The sequence below is a fragment of the Ambystoma mexicanum genome, chromosome 9, assembly GCF_040938575.1.
Source record: "Ambystoma mexicanum isolate Mex_15411 chromosome 9, UKY_AmexF1_1, whole genome shotgun sequence".
In the NCBI taxonomy this organism is placed as follows: Eukaryota; Metazoa; Chordata; class Amphibia; order Caudata; family Ambystomatidae; genus Ambystoma; species Ambystoma mexicanum.
The window spans coordinates 633,728,285-633,740,528 of NC_090931.1; positions in this window are offsets into that span (position 1 = coordinate 633,728,285).

Sequence of the window (12,244 nt, forward strand, 5' to 3'; positions counted from 1 at the left end):
TAATTTTGTAGGTTTGTTTCTTGCACTTGTTAAAACAATAAAATGTGTTTTAAAAAAAAAAAGATGGACAACATCTTGGCCGTGCGCTATATAAACAAGTTAGGAGGAACGAAATCCAAGATGCTAGCAGAGCTAGCAAAGGATTTCTGGCATTATTGCCTGCAGAACAAGATTGCGGTAATGACAGAGTATCTACCAGGGACACAGAAAGGTGTAGCAGACTGGAACTCACAGTATCTTGTAGACTCCAGCGTTTGGAAGCTACATCCAGAGGTATTCAGAAGATTACAGGAAATATGGGGTCCTCTGGACATAGATCTATGTGCGTCCAGACTGAACGCGCAAAAGCTGAAGTACTTTAGTTGAAGGATGGACCCGGGTGCAGCGGGCACAGATGCATTTCTGCAACCGTGGAACGGGGCAGTGCATTATGCCTTCCTGCCGTTACTAATGATCATGAGAGCCCTAGCAAAGATACGCAGAGAGAAGGTGGAGGTTGTGATGGTACTTCTGTTTTGGAAGTCACAGGCCTGGCTTCCAGTAGCGATGGAACTTTCTTTGGATTTCCTGAGGATAGTTCTGAATCGGCCCAACCTTCTTCTCGGGCCGACTGGCCAGACTCACCTGTTGATAGCGGCAGGCACGCTACACTTGATCGCCTGCAGGGTTTCAGGAGGAGATGGGAATTGCCAGGAATTTCACAACTCACTGCAGACTGGGCGTGATGGTGTACAGAACATAGTCTGGATCCCATTTCAGCCCCTGTAGTGCAGGTCCTCAATTTCCTAGCAACTAAGTTTCAGGAAGGTTGTGCCTACAGAACAGTAGTAGTATACAGGTCAGCAATTTCAGCAGGGCACAACAGAGAGGAAGGGGGTGCCGTAGGAGAGCACCTAGTGGTTCTACGGATCCAAAAAAGAAATAACGTTGAAGAGACCGTCAGAATCCAAGTACGCAGTTTTGTGGGATGTCAGAGAAGTTTTTCGTCTTTTCTGTAGATGGCCAGAGAACGGGAGCCTCTCCCGATCACAATTGTAAGGGGAAGCTAGTAATGTTGCTATGTCTAGCGGCGTGCCGGAGGATGTCGGACGTCAAGACCCTAGAGATAGATAGAAAGATTTTTTACCCAGAGGGAGTAGCATTTACTATTGCTAAAAGAACAAAAACGGATTCCAGAGTTATTTTCTACCCTTACTTTACAGAGAATATGAAGCTTTGCGTGGCACAATGTATTAAAGATTATGAGGAAGCAACAGTTCATCTTAGGCCGCAAGGGATGACCCTGTTGCTTATAGCATGCAGAAGGCCACATCGTGCCGTGGCAACAGCGACTATTGCTAGGTGGGTGAGAGAAGTGATGCAATGGGCGGGGATAGAGTTGTGCTTGTTTGGTTCGCATTCCGCTAGAGGAGCGATGCGTCTAGAGCGTTCGCAGCAGGCGTTTCTCTACAAGACATAATGAAATCAGCAGATTGGTCCGCTGAGTTGACCTTTAAGACATTTTATTTCAAGCCTCTATCAATGATAATGAATAGGGTGGTAGCAAGCTTTGAACAAGCATAATGCGAGCCTCCTGTCTTGCCATAGAATAAAGATTGGTAATGCTTACAACTCAGGAAGTCTTCATCCTATTAAAGACAAGGAGGTGAGCATTATTTCCCACCCAGAATGGCAAAAGTATGGACTTGACGTGTAAAGTATTATATGTAAGTTTTAGCACATTCCCACCCTCATGATTTCCTCTCCATTCCTCGCAGGAGACGATCAGAAGGCAGCCTGAATGCACTTGAAAATGGAGAGAGGAAGTGTATGATTACGAGTTGTCTTGTTGGACCAAAGAGTTCTTCACTGCGAGGGAGCTGTTTGCAGATCCGATCGTGGGGATCATTTGTTTGCAATGACAGTTAATGTTCAGGATCAAAGACATTGATGGCAAAGAAAGAGGAAGGAACCAAGAGCTGAAGGCTATTATACCTCAGGCAGGATGCTGATAGGTGGAAAGGAGGAGGTCAGGACCACTGGAGCCCAGAGGATCATGGGGCGCGTAGTCCCTTTAGAACATTGGTGAATTTTTGAACTTTGAACTTGGTTTTGCTTGATTTTTTCTCGAGGGCATGGAGTAAAAAAATAAATGTCCAGTTAAAATTCACGTTTTAAAGTGCTGATATGGCAGTATTAAAGAAAATAAAGCATAATGCTTGCCTCCTTGTCTTTAATAGAATGAAGACTTCCTGAACTGTAAGCGTAGGCAATCTTTATTGATGCACCTTCCTCAGTGTGCTGCTATGCAAATACATACTTTTAACATGCAAAGTTTCAGAGGAGTTGAAGGGCGGTAGGGATTGGTTGCACAAGGTCGCTACATAGATGGCTTTCGAGCATATTATGAAGGCACTTACGACACTCCACGGCAAGAAGTCCTGTTGTGGCGTTGGCACATTCACGTGCCCATACTCGGGGCATCAGATGCTCCGTCAAGAAAGAATAAAATGGGAGCTCCCGTACACACTCAGATACTCCTGGACCACACATGTACATTTGACCCGAGTTTATTCACAGAACAGTGCGACTACTGTCTCCCCATCGTGGCAAACTGGCTTTTAGGGGACTCTGGAGTTTTCCCTGTGAGCCTCTATACCATGGGTCTCTTAAGTGTGGTCTCCCTGATTTTGTGCTCCTCTTACCCTCTCCCCCAGTCACCACACCCCCTTTTTCCCCGTTCCCCATATCCCCACATCCCTTTGAAACAAAATATTTGTAATAGAGTTTTCAGTATTTTTATTCCTCGCTGTTAAAAAATGTAGCCTGTACCTTTGTTAGTTGTGATCCCTGTATAGGCTAGGGACAAATGTGCTTTAAAAACACCATTTGAACCCCTCATTCTAACTCAAACCCGACTTGGAGGGGTCTAGTTCACTTGCCACATAAGCTTGCACATTTTTTAAAAACATTTCCTGTGCCACTTTTGGTTCTCTGTCCACCCCTGGCTCTCGCAATGCTACTAGTACAGGGCACCACTAGCGAAGAGTGACAAAATTCTTCCCCGCTTGTGTAAGAAAAAACATATGGCATACATTGCTTGCCGTAATCGTATTTCTGATGCTCCCCTCTTGGAGTCGAAGGCACATAGACCTCTTACACCTTTCTTACATTCCTGTACTCACTCATACATTTTATGCTCCTTCATGCCAGAAACAAAACAATCTGAGGGACCTCGATGCAAATATGATGGATGAGGTGGCCCGCAAGGAGGGAGCAAAATGGCCAGTGCACCGCAGTGTGTCCAGGAACTGCACTGCTTTTTGGAAATGGTCAAATACTGTGGGCACGTCAGATCAGATCTGGCTACATGGAGCTGCAGAAAGATAACACTGAAGGGACATCGACTGCTTGCCAAGAAACGACATTCAATCCTATCAAAGAAGCACTCTCCAGTGAGGCCGACAGTCCTACTTTTATCCAGAAAAATAGACTAACCTTATCGGAGATGCTAGTCCAAGTGGACTGGGCTGACCCAGAAGCACCACCAGGACAACGCATGGCCTTAGCCTATGCTAGTGAAGGCACTCACCCCAACCGAGCAACATTACCAACATTGAGAAGGAGCCCATAGCCACCTTATGGGTGTGCTGTCACATTCACCTTTACATTTGTTGACAAGTCTTGGTGGTAGCCACCAGTCACAAACCGCTAGTGCATATATTCTGATGGTCAGTTTCCATGCCTCTCCCATGGATTGAAAAGTGGGCTCTGCAACTGCAAGAATATCAGTTCTCTGTGGTGTATCACCCGAGAGCATAAAACCTGGCGAGTTACCTGTTACGGCATTCAAGAAAGAATGAGAAGAAGCCATTTGCACAGAGGAACATGCATGATTGCTCATCAAGGTCACCCAGCTCATTGCAATAACGTTGGAAAAGTACCATCTGACTGCGGAAGCCCGCTCAATCTTGCAGGCTCTGCATAATGTCTGAACGGAACTTTCACTGTGAGAAGATGTTATATTGCTAAGAAACATTTGTTTTGTCCTTCCACACAGGTTAACTCAAAGGGAAATCCACCTGGACCATGTTGGACATCGAGGAGTGATAAAGATGAAGCGTGCTTAAGAGAAACTGATTTCCATGGTTAGATACTTGAATATAAAAAGAGGTGGCTATGTGCCTTCTGTGTCAAGTAACGGGCTGAGAGCACAGTCTCCCACTGGTTCAGTCGGAAACTCCCTTAGTACCTGTCCATGGGTGGATGGCTGCCATTTCTTAGTGGTTGAATATTCCAGATATTTGGAAGTTGAGATAGTACACCCTCTTTCAGTCAAAGATGTGCATCCCAAGTTGGACGATATGCTAGCAACTGAAGGGAATTCTAAACATCATCAAAACTTACAATAGACCTTGATTACTGGGTGAGGAGTGGAATGCTGCCTCCACTGGATGGGAAGACAGCATCAGAAGATAACTCCCCAGATGACCTCAAGGCTACCGAGAAGCTGAGAGGCTCATGAGAACAATCAAGATACCGGTAAATCCCTACCGCCTTACTACGAGGTCCCTTTGCGGGTTGGGGGATTTAACGCCTGCTTTTTGCAGGCGTTAAAATCCAACCCGCTAAGGGACCTCGGAGCTAATTACGGCACCGCAAAATTGCGGTGCCGTAATTAGCGCCTTCCCCATTCCCATAGAGCCCTATGGGGCAGAAATGGGGAAGGGCAATGGCGGAAGGGGGATTTACCGCCCCTCCAACCTTGGAATGGGGCGGTAAATCCCCTTTCCGCCAAGGCGGTGCCGGTATTTTACCGGCATGAGCCATGGCGCTAATAGCGCCATGGCTCACCGCCTACCGTGTAATGAGGCCCAGTGACTGCATACACGCTCAATCTTTTTATCTTTGCATTGTGGGGCTTGCAGGTGTGGGTTTATAATGGGGAAATACAGCAATATAAGTCCTAGAATTCAAAGTTAAAACCAGGACTGGACTGGTATCTCCTGAATGGATTGGCATATGCTCACATTTATGGTGACCACATACTCAGCTATGCATCCTGAAAGCAAATTTTAAAGCCTTGCATAGACAGTCATTAATTGAAAAAGTGGACCATCATCATGGCATCACAAGTGGCCTGCAATGCAATCGGATCAAATGGACCACAGAACACAGAGAATCAGTGCCCCTGGGAGTGGGGGCGGGGGGTGTGGGGATGGTGATTGCTGTACACTGGGATGCGCCTGGGGTAAAGGGATGCGGGTGGCTATTGGTCGGGACACCGGGCTGGAGAGGATGCCGCCACCAAACACTAAACAACCCTCATGACGAACTACACCTCCATAGACAACATAGGAGTGGTGATTGTAGCAAATAACAATGTACAATAGGAGGAGGTACGTACACAGCAGACAGCCAAAACAGAGGGCATAGGATAGGTTACAGCCACAAACCAATCCTACAAAAAACCTCATCCTCTGCATACACCTCTCAAACTGTGAACAAAACACAACCACACATCTACAGCGCAACAAACGGCACGCTCTTCACTACACCACACATAACAATAACATCTTTTAACAAACTTTTAACACATTATCATCCTGATTAGCATTCAAAATAAAAAATATTTCCCAGTAAAGCATAATTAGTATCACACTAAAAAGTCCTTATTTCTGGTTATGTGACATTTCCCGACATTTCTCCAAAGTAATACCAAGCCATTAGTCTAGCCGATATCAACATCTATATTACTGCTGTAGTCATGTAAGGCAGCTTTACTCAATATCTTGTCTAGGAAGTTAATTCCTGCACACGCCAGTCCATATTTGTGCCCCTCAACAAATAGCGCCCACCATTCCTCTGCTGTTAGCGATTTACAGTTTTCAACATGTTTTTCTAGAAATAGAGTCCTTTCTTCGATTATTCCCTGGCAATGCAGTAGAAGTTGTTTCACTGTTTCCAAAAATCCATGGGTTAGGCAAAACCTGCATTGACCATTATTTTCCACGCGTCTTCCTGTTCTTTGAAGATATTCATTTGTTGGATAAATATTCAATCTTATCCTTAGAAGTTTATTGCGATGCAATTTACTTGGGAACTTTAGCAGGTATAGCGGAAGTGTATTTCTTTGCCGAAGATTTGGGGCTGTATTTCTCAATGTGGTCATATGCGATTTTGCTTCTAAGGTGTTAATCCAATCACTTCTCTTCACTTTGTCTTTCTATTTTTCAATATTTTCAATTAGCTGTTTTAATGACGATTCTAGGTATACTAGATATTTCTCACATTTTCGCTTCCAATTGGTTAGAGTCCTAGACCCTTTGCCTTTCCCATCTTGTTCAAGAAAGATATACCCCATCGCCGAATGGTCTTCTGACAGTTTTTGTAGGAGCTCCAGAGATTTCCACAAAACAATCGAGTGAAGAGACTGTAGACCAAGCTCTGCACAGAGCACTACCATGGGAAGGCTTTTGGGAAGTCTTAACGTTTTCTTCTAGAATTTACCTTCCAGAACTTCCCACACCTTCCATGATAGGTTTAACGCCACGTCTCCACCATATGTCTGAGTTGGTATCACTTTGCTCACGTAGAATAATCTCAATGGCCTCAATGAGAATTTGCCATTGCGAGCATGTAATATGGCACCTTCAGAGGCTAATAAGCTAACTTTATGATATAGTTCACAGAGATATTGAAATGTATACCCAAGTAGCATATTGCGTTTACTGTTTCAAGCTTTTCTTGGCCGATTCTCCATTTTAAATATTTGGACCCTTCTCTGTGTTTTACCCCAATGGTCATTATCTTTGTTTTGGTACTGTTTATGACCAACTCGTTTTCCTTCATGTACTCTTGGAGTTTATCTAATAAGCGCTGTAGGCCAATCTGGGTCTGGTCCATTAGTACCAAGTCGTCCGCATATACAATAAATGGGATCTCTATGTTATTCAATTTTGGAGGGAAGTGCTTTGGATGTTGAAAAGCATCTGGTAGATCTGCTATATAAAATTTAAACAGCGTAGCTGCTAGGGAACACCCCTGTTTTACGCCTTTGTTAACATAAATGACCACTGATAGAGTTCCTTTTGTATCAAGCCTGACACATGTTGTTGTTGTTTGATGGAGAGCCTCAATGGGCCACAGCAGCTCTTCTGGACATTTCCAGGCATGTAGTTTTGCCCACAGTTTTTGGCGGTTTACACCATCATGTCGATGAAAGCTATGAAGAGTTTACCTTTTGCTCTGATGGTGTCTAGTTTTAACAGTAATAGGATGAATAGATTTAGATCAGTCCCAGTGCCCTGTGTAAATTCTGATTGTCGTGGATCTGTGATTCTTTCACCATCTTTCCATTGCGTTAACCGTGTTTGCAAGGTGGAATGCGAAGATTGTCCCTATCACATCTAGTAATGCAATGGGCCTATAATTCGCAGGGTTATCTTTCGCTCCCTTTTTGAATATCGGGACTGTAATACTAGAAGTCCAGGATATAGGAAGCGTTTCACACCTCTCAATGTTCTGAAATACTGCTACTATAAAGCTGGATCAAGCCTCTGGGTCGATTTTCTGGTCCTGATGCTTTGGAATTTTTTTAGGTTTTTTATCATGCCTTCAAAGTGATCCACATCAGCTTCCACTACCCATTTCGTGAAAGGGCGAACAGCTTGGTCTGTTGGTTCCTTGCTGTTACTTGAGAACACTTTGTCGTAGTGAGCCAGCCAATCTGTCTCAGAGACTCCGCAGCTCAACCGGCTTTGCTGATTCAGCGTGATTTTATTTATCATGGACCACATTTCTCGCGTGTTTAAATTGGGCATTGCTCTTATCATTTCCTCCTCTTGTTCTTGTTCACGAATTTTTCTGAAACTGATCATCCAGTTTGTATATCGCTGTTTCCTGGCTTTTCACAGTCGCTTTAGTTCTGCTTCATTTGTGTTTTGATATTTCCTCTGAATGTCTCTCAGATCTTTCCTTAGACACTTCCATTGCTCCACCACTAAGCTACTATATGATTATCTTGGTTTTAGTAGTGGTAATTTCATTCCGGTCCTCACCACCTTGTAAAATTCCAAAAGGGGTTCATATGAAGTGTCCGAACGATCTTGTTTAGTTTCATCTATATACTTCTCAGTTAACTTTAATGTCATTTTTCTTGATCTTGAATCGGTTACCTCCTTGATTTAATTCCAGAGGCTGAGTAGAAGATTCCACATCAGAGACACATATTATATTCCAGGTTAGATTTGGTGTATTACAGTCACTGTGAGTCTGTGTTTTCACCTCCAGACTTTGTATTTTATCAAGATGGTTCCTCGAAATCCAAATGTAATCTAATGTGGATACATAATACCCATTGGACCAAGTCTTTTTAACCGGGATGTCTCTGTCTATTTGGCCATTTAGCAAATACATATTCTTGGACTCCATCACTCTTAGCCATTTTGTTTGGTTTCTGTCGATTGACTCTGTCAACTTTTTTAACTGGAACACCCTCTATATCTAGATATTTCATGTTTAGGTCCCCACAGATTAGTACAATTGGGCTACTGCACTGCTCGTAAACCTTTTCCATTATTAATGAGATTGCATCTACCATCTCTCTCGAGTTTATTTTCGCTGGATTCCAGTATACATTTATGAGGACCAAAATCAATGAGCTATTGGTTGCTTGTTCTAAAGATTGTAAAATGGTCCACAATATGTATGGATTTGGGATTCCACCATCCAACAATTTCAGATTACAATCTTTTTTAATCATTGTCATAATCCCAGCGAATGTTCTTCCATTAACACCCTTTTTGGCTGGATTGATCAGCATTTTAAAACCGTCACATACAGGCTTTGCTCTAATCCAAGTTTCTTGGAGACAGATAATATGGGCTTCTTTCAGTTGGGTATGATTATTATAAAACAGATGGCGAAATCCCCTGCAGTTCCAAGATATTAGGGATCCTCCTGCTGTTTTTGGATTGCCTCTCTGCTAGGCCTTTCTTTGTTTGTTCAAAGTTGAGGCTAGCCAGCCCCAGTCGTTTGATCTATTTAAGATGTTTTCATCCGTTGGTCTGTTAGTGACAATCGTTTTTGCCTTGCACTTGTTGTCAAATGTCACTCTTATGGCCGCAGGTCTTCCGTCAACAAGTAATCCATCTGAGTCTGGTTTGATATTAGCCTTTATCCTTTCTCCATTCACTTGTGTTTTTATGCCGTTTAGTTTTTGTCTTTCAGGTGTGTCTTGATCGTAGTCAACCAAGTCAAAGCCATACCACAGCATTTCGTTGCTTCCCTTTAAAAGGGTTTCTTTAACCATTTTTGATTTAATATGCAGGATGACCCGATCTGCTCTCTCCTCATTAGCATATTACACAATTGCTATGTCATCAGAATATATTGCTTGAAGAGATGGCACGCTGTTCCTCCTATTTAAGTTCACCTCATTCCTTTCGGCAAGAATGTTCTCTAGTACCGCTTTATTCGTCGCCATGACCATTGCAGTCTTGGTTTGAGTTTGAACTGTTCCACTCGTTATGTCACTTCTGTTTATTCCCAGTCCTCTTGGATTCCAATCAAAGCTAGTTTGCTTTTTCTGCTCAGCCTTTTCAAAAGCAATTTTATCCACACGTAATCTGTACTTTCTTCGCTTACCAGAGAGTGTTAGAAACAACGTATTATATTTACAGTTTGGAGCCACACACTTCAATGATTACATTTTTTCTAACAGAACAACAAGATGATCAAGTGTTTCATTTGGTCTTGAAATCTCCTTGGTTTGCTCTCCTCTTGTTTGCCGCACATGGGCTCCCTCTTCATTCTCATTAATATAAAATGAGATGTCATTGATCAGCTCTTTGCTGCCACCTTCTTCATCCTGAGTTAAGTCTGACAATGAGTCGTCTGAGAGTATGACACAACTGTTGTCACTCTTCCCTGAGGAGCTTGCGTTTGCCACTACCTCCTTTATTTTTTCAATTGTAATTACTCTTAATGTTGCTTGGCAAGGAGGCGTTGATAAATTCCTCAGGAAAGCCTGTGATCCGTTGGATTTCGATGTGATACCCTTTGTCATGTTTTTAGTTTTCTTAACTTTGTATCACCTGCCGGGTTGCATTCCTGGCCTTATGAGCAGGGACCAATTGAGCCTCTATCTCGTCCTTCTTCTTCATTTGTTGAAATATTTGATATAGGTCATCATTTGAGCACTCAACATCCTGAATTTGGCATTTAGTTGTCAGGTTGTGCCCTTGCCTGTTCTTTTCTTCACTTTGACCATTCTTATTTCCTTTCGCCGGTTTCCTTCTAGATGTATGTCCCGTTGATAGGGAGTTTAGGTGCCTTTCAGTTTCTTGTTGGGTTCCAACGACAGAGACTTTGATGACAATGTTACTCACTTTCACATTCGGATTTCTGTTTTCAACTCTCCTACTTTCATCTTTATGGCTGGCATCTCTTGCTCTGTGTACCCTGTTTGAATTTTCGTTAGTCCGCTGCCAATTTAGTGAGGATTCAGCTTCCAAATTTAACCGTTCCTCCACTTTCGTTGTGAACGTCTCCAGAAATATCATTTTTGTATGTGTCATAGCCAGCAATGTGACGTTGTCTTTCATATTTTCATTCAATGCTTCGTAAGGCTTTGTGAAGGGGCCATAGCAATTGTCATGGGAGCCATGACCTTATTATGAATCTGAATCCCTGCCGCGATTGAAAGGTTATGCTTATCATTGATCTTATTGTGATCTCCATGTGAACTTCCATGTACACTCTTGTTGTTTCCAGCTTTTATGTTGTTTGACATCTCGGCTAAATTTGGACTTTTTCATCTTATATTTGGTCTTAATTTTGAGTCACAATTATCAGTTTGATTGCCATGTTCATTGTCATCCAAAATGCTTTGTGACTGATTCTGCAGATACACGGCGTTATTCTCTACCTCCTGTCCTCCCAGTTGTATATTATTCACCTCATTGGCGTGTACAGTGTTGATTATAGTCAGCTTTTTCGTTTCTTTCCTTCATTTCGTTATTCACATTGTTTTTCTTTGCTGATTGTTTAGTTATACCAAGCGTCAGTATACGGGACTCTTGTGAATCCTCTTATTTAGAGTGTTCACTTCCGACACCTCAAGCCCTTAACTATTTGAGCACTGTTGGCCTGTGGATCCCCTTTGGATTTTTCATTAATTTTCAATTTAGTTATAATGTTTACGCGCCGGTCATGCTCTTTCAATTCGTCTGCAATTGACCTTTCATTAAAATTAAATGTTTGCACTTTTTGCTTGGTCCCTGTCAGGGGAGTGGACATTTGCCTCGCTGGTGTGGGTGTACTACCAGGTGTTTCTGGATTTGTGCATTTCTCTGTCGCCCAGGTTACAGCTCTAAATTCGGTTTCAGTTTCACTTTGATGATGAATAGCAATCGTCAAATGTGAGTGCCTCTTTTATTTCGTCTCCTGATCGATCTTACTTCAGAAGCACTCTCTATTATTCATGTCTTACGACTGACTCCTCGTATCGTGATTTAACTCCCAACCCTTTGAAGTTTCATTCGATATATTCGAGCCCTTGTTGTCCTGGCTATCGAAGCTGGTTCGTTGCTCATACGAATGTGGACATTTCCCTTGCGCCGACTTATCCACTATGAGCGATGTTGTTAAGTCGTCGTCTGTCGTGACTGGTTCTTTCCCCAACACTGCGAGGTCAATACAACGAGGATCCGGCAGTAAGTCGTTGGTTTTATTTAAGTTTTTGGTAATTCTGTTCAGATAATTAAAGTCATTAGGGACTTTGGGCGAAATACTGGAACCCCTCACCAATGCTGACTTCTTGGCTCCCCCAATCTCCGCCTCTAAGAGCTCTGCCTCAGTTATAATAAGGCAGTTTGACTGACTCGCAACAATTGTTTCATGTATTCCGCCTGCATTATTGAAAACATTTATCTCTTGAGGAGTACACATATGCACACCAGTCACCAATTGTTTACCGGCGGAGACCAAATGTAGATCTTCTTTCATCCCGCAACGGTCCACTGTCTTGTTTCCGCTGAAGCAGACGGGTATTGGGGCAAAGATTTTCGACGCTGCTAAGCTCCATGGGGTCAGTCAAGCTTGTTGCCCCTCATAGCTCCTTGTGAGGGACTGGGACTGCTACAGTATTTACGGGCCGGGAATCTGTTTTTAAAGGAGGAGTCTCAAGTTAAAGCAGTATCCACAATATCCACACGGTCACCGCTAGCACCTTCTCCTTCAACTTTGCCAATTGAAAATTGCA